The sequence below is a fragment of the Gossypium hirsutum genome, chromosome A13 (genome assembly GCF_007990345.1).
Source record: "Gossypium hirsutum isolate 1008001.06 chromosome A13, Gossypium_hirsutum_v2.1, whole genome shotgun sequence".
Classification (NCBI taxonomy): Eukaryota; Viridiplantae; Streptophyta; class Magnoliopsida; order Malvales; family Malvaceae; genus Gossypium; species Gossypium hirsutum.
Window position 1 is genome coordinate 102867997 of NC_053436.1, and position 5570 is coordinate 102873566.

A 5570-nucleotide genomic window follows, 5' to 3' on the forward strand; every position below is an offset into this window, starting at 1 on the left:
TCCTCCTCGGTGCTAGGGTTGAAGGTTGGATAATCTGTGTGTACTCCTCCTCCACTTGAATCACACCTCATCACTGGATGTACCTGAGTAGAACCATACAAACCGTCAATCTTTTTATTTAAAAGTTCTACTTGGTTAGATAGCATAGTAACCGCGTCGAGGTTGAAAACACCAGCTGCTTTTGTCGGCTTTGTTCTCATAACTTGCCACTGATAGTTATTCAGTAACATATCTTCAATAAATTCGTAAGCCTCTTCAGGTGTTTTATTGTTTAAAGTTCCGCCGGTGGCTGCATCGATCAGTTGCCTTGTTGAGGGGTTCACACCGTTCTAAAAAGTCTGAACCTGTAGCCATAGAGGTAACCCATGATGAGGGCACCTTCTCAATAAGTCCTTGTATTTCTCCTATGCATTATAAAGAGTTTATAAATCCATCCACACAAAAAAAGAGATATCATTCCTTAGTTTAGCCGTTTTAGCCGGTGGAAAATACTTAAGTAAAATTTTCGGTCATTTTTTCCCAAGTAATGATTGACCCTCATGGTAACGAGTTTAACCATTGTTTAGCTTTGTTCCTCAATGAAAAAGGAAATAACCGAAGGCGAATGGCATCATCAGAAACGCCATTGATCTTAAAAGTGTTGCAGACTTCTAGAAAGTTTGCTAAATAAGTGTTTGGATCCTTGTCCTGCAAACCATCAAACTGAACAAACCATTGTATCATTTTAATCGTGTTAGGTTTCAGTTCAAAATTATTTGCAGCAACAGTGGGTCTAACTATACTTGATTCAGTTCCTGTTAAAGTAGGTTTAGCATAATCATACATAGTACGAGGAGCAAGATTCTGATCTACTGGATTTGCTGCAACCACAGCAGGTAGCGGATTATTCTGATTTTTAGTCATCTCCTCGATTGTAGTATGGATATCGTCCTCTTGCCCTTCCTCTATGTATTATAGGTTTTGCCTTATTTCCCTTTAGTTTCTACGAGCTGTGCTTTCGATTTCACTATCAAAGAGTAGAGGTCCTGACGGGTTTCTTCTAGTCATAAACTATAAAAACCTGTCAGAAGTAAAGAAAGTAAAATTTAGTAAATAAAAACAAAAATTAAATTGCAATAAAATAAAAATGGCTAAAGTAATAAAAATTAAGTGTTCCTAATATCTTAGTTCCCTGGTAACGACGCCAAAAACTTGATGGTCGCAAAACTAACTAATAAAATTTGAATTAAGGCAAGCGCACCTATTGAATAGCAGTATAGTTATGGTAAGACCGGAATATCGTATCCACGAGGACTAAAAGTACTAGTAATTACTATCTTTTTATTATCTAGCCTAAAAATTAAGAGAATGGTTTATCTAAACTACTTATCTAATTAACTAAGATCACAACAGAGATTAAAGTTGGAAAATACTATTTTAGAAAACCGATGGAAAAGACAATACCCAAGGAAGAATCCACCTAGACTTTACTTATTACCTTTAAGCTAGACGATCTATTCACTTGACTTAATTCGTAGAAACCCCTGATTTATGTTAATATCCTTTTCGAGACTAAAAACAGCTGACTCTAGGTTGATTAATTAAAATTTTTTTCTAATTAAAACCCATATTGTCATATTAACTCGATCTATGGATTCCGTTATTAGATTTGACTCTAATTCGGCAAATTTATGTCGTCCTATCTCTAGGATTGCATGCAACTTCGCTTAATTATGAATGATCTACTTTTAAATAAGCATATCAAAAACCTGAGTTAATATCCTGAAATATTAAAACAAGTGTTAAACTCGCAATTAAGAATAAGAACAGGTATTTATCATATAACTCAAATAATAATAAGATTCATCTTAGGTTTTATCTCCCTTAGGTATTTAGAGAGTTTAGTTCATAATCATAATGGAAAACATCTCAAAGTTTGGAAAACAACAAAACATAAAGAAACCCAAAGAACTTCTAAGAAATTGGATGGAAATCTTTAGTCTTGATGTAAATCCTGCTCCTGAGCTGATTCCGATGGCTTTCCTTGAGTATTTTTCTGCCTCTTACTCTGCATCCCTCTCTAATCCTCTTCTAGGGTGTTTATATAGACTTTCGAATGCTTCAAAACCCTCAAAAGTGGCCTTTTTCGAGAAGAACTAGACTTGGGCTGGACAAGGACACGGCTGTGTGCCACGCCCGTGTGCAAGTGCTCAAGCCGTGTGTAATTCTAAATTGGTTTTTTATCGATGCGACCATGACACACAGGCGTGTGGTCTGCCCGTGTACCTCACAGGCGTGTGGTTTATCCGTATAGAAGTGCCTAGGCCGTGTGAAACACTGATTTATGCCTATTTGGTCCGTTTTTGGCCCGTTTCTTGCTCCTTTTTCTTTCCTATGCTTACCTAAGTATAAAACATGAAATTAAAGAATTAGTAGCATCGAATTCAATGAAATCAAAGGAAAACCATCCATAAATATGCCTAAGCATGGGGTAAAAATATGTATATATTATAGTTTATCAATAATACATGTGCAACTATGGTAATAAACATGTGCCAATTATTCGGTTTTACATGTGAGCAATAGATTGGCCCAAAGGAAGATTTATGGTTTGGCATGTTTTTATTGTCAATGTTTGATTATTACACTAATATATCACTTACAAGTTAATATTTTGTCCAAAGATGAAATATTAATGGAGTGTCCAATATCTTGAGATGAGGTTTACCTTTATTCAAATTATTTTTTACTTAAATTTAAAGTCTTATGTGAAGATGTTTATGGTTTATGATTTATTCAACTATTATTATATTTGCCAACATTATTTTATGTTTTGTGGGGATAAACATATACATATATATACTATTATCTTTTAATTTGATTAAAATATGAAATTAAGAGAAATATTTTGAAACAAATAAATTCATATTTTGGCTTTAGGTTTTAATTAAGGATGTCTAATATTTTAAATAGATTAGTTGAAACAAAATGCCGCCAAAGCGACCTCTTTTGTGTAGATTAGTTTTTTTTTAAATATCAAGATGATTATATGTTTTTGTGATTCTTGCGTTTATTAATTGACCCAAAGGTAAGTTAATATTTGACAGAATTTCAACGACATCTGTGGTGATAAATGTGTGACAATGATAAGGTATTTTATGTGAGCAATAAGTTAGTCCAAAGATTAATTAATTGTTTGACATAATTTATTGTCAATGTTTGATTACTACAGCAAAAGCATCGCTTACTATTAATATTACTGTCTAAAGACTTGTATCTTGAGATGGGATTAGTCATTATTTTGAATTTATTGTTTACTTATGAATATTGATGTGAGCTCTAGATTCAACTAGTTCATCTTTTGCTGACACAATATCTGCTAATTCTATACCCATGTTCAGTGAGACTAAATTTAAGGAATGGAAAAGGCATTTATAATGCTTGGCTGTATGGACATAGACCTTACACTAAAGGAAGAACAACCCGTACCACTCATTGCGGAAACCACCTATTATGTTAAAAGGGATTTTGAGAGGTGGAATCGTTCAAATCAAACAAGTCTAATTATCATGAAGCACAGCATTCCAAAGCCTTTAAGGGCACAGGATCTAAAGAGATTACTCAGGCCAAGGTTTCCTCGATGAAATTAAGAAACGTTTTATTAAAAACAATAAGGTTCAGATGACATCACTTCTGACTTCTTTGATGCTTATAAAGAATAAGGGTCAAGGAAATTCTAAGTAATCTAGGGGCTATGAGTTTTATGATCCCACAATAAGAAATATTTTTGAGACAAGAACTGCAACATTTTTTGAGGATGTTGAGTTTGGAGGGAGAAATAAAGTTAGAAACATTCGTTTTAAGGAGGAATTGAATTCTAACTTAGTTCCTACTATCACTTTTGACGATTTTCTGGTTTTCATACCTATCACTGATCAAGAAGTGAATCTAGAACCTCAATAAGATAATGTGGAACAACTCCCTATTCAAGATGAGGTAATTGTTCCAAAAAAACAAACTCACTAGCTTCAAGAACGAATGTCATTAAAAAAGGTCCACTAGAGAAAGAATTATAATGGGTTTAGTGAAATAGTTTGCCCTTAAGTTGCATCAGATGAATATTAATTTAATGGTTTCTCAATGTTAACATTGATCTTACATTTATATGGTGCAACTAAAAAACTTTGTGTCTAATTATACAAAGTTAATGATTTGTAAATTAAAGAATTTTACCTATGAGCTTAAGCAGACTTCTCGTCAATAGTATTACAAATTTTACCAAATGATTATCTTATTCAGTTTAGAGATGAATTTGGTCGATAATTGTATATACCACAAGTTCAGTGGGAGTAATGTTCTATATTTGGTTTATATACGACTGCTTGTCAATAATAAGTTAAGTCTAGACCAATACCCCAATGATGATTTTGAGATTAAGGAAATGCATAAGATTCCCTACGTCTCAAGAGTGGGAGTCTAATGTATGCTCAAGTATGTATGCATCTGGACATTGCGTACATTGTTGGGATGTTAGGAAAATATTTAAGCAACCTTGGTATGAACCATTGGCTAGCAAGCAAGAGGGTTATGAGGTATCCTCAGAGAACAAAAGATTACATGCTCACATATCGGAGGCTTGATAAGTTAGAGATTATCAAGTATACAGACTTCAATTTTGATGGAATATTGATGCAAAACTTTGTCACTAGGGTGCAAATTGTGACAATAATTTTGCATCAATTCCAATAGCAACAGGAGCACATCAAAGTCAAAACACATAAACTTTAAGTTCCTGGTTGTTAAAGTAAAAGTTCAGAGAGGTTAGGTGCCTATAAAGCATATTAAGACAAACTCTATGATTACAAATCTACTTACTAAGGGACTACACCCAAGGTTTTTCGTGAGCACACTGCTCATATGGGTGTAATATAATTTAAAGATATTTGGTTTTAGTGGGAGTTTGTACTTGTAAATGCTTTTATGTGATAGACTGTAACACCCCAAACCTGGCCTAGACATTATGGCTGAATCCGGCCATGTCACATAGAAGGGATTTTGAAAACAGAGCTAACTTGATAAAATCCTTAAGCTTAAAACCCTTAAGTACTTTCATTTATTTTGAAACATATATTCAATTAGTCAACTTGCCTTAAAACGTATCATTTTAGCAGAAGCTTAAGAAAAATAGTCGTGTTTAAGGAAAACAGTTCGTATTTCAAGAAAATCATGTTTTAGGTAAAACCATCATAGTTATAAGGAAGTTAAAACCAAAAACCAATTTCAAACAATTTAAAAGAGTCCAGAGAGTCTCAAAAAATACAACCTCTCCTATCTCAAGGCCAAAACTTAAATAAAACCATAAAACAAAATAAAACAGTAAAAGCGGGTGGTGCTGCACCGACCCACCTAACTCTATGGATTACCTATACATAACAAGTAGGTAATGAGTGAGTTTACGTAAACTCAGTGTATAACCTAATAGAATTAGACATGCAAACATACTGATTATCAAACATCAGGCAGATACAAATTAGAGCCTAAGTCCATTACAGATGCAGATGCAAATTCAGGCCAAAACCCATCTTAGATAC

At 33.7% G+C, this 5570-nt stretch overlaps 1 non-coding gene across 1 annotated transcript; it reads left to right on the forward strand.

The window, feature by feature from the left end:
* The first annotated feature begins 360 nt into the window (after positions 1–360).
* On the forward strand, positions 361–467 carry LOC121213135 (small nucleolar RNA R71). Its single transcript, XR_005908504.1, has one exon. It is a non-coding gene; the product is annotated as a small nucleolar RNA R71 (small nucleolar RNA).
* The last annotated feature ends 5103 nt before the right edge of the window (positions 468–5570 follow it).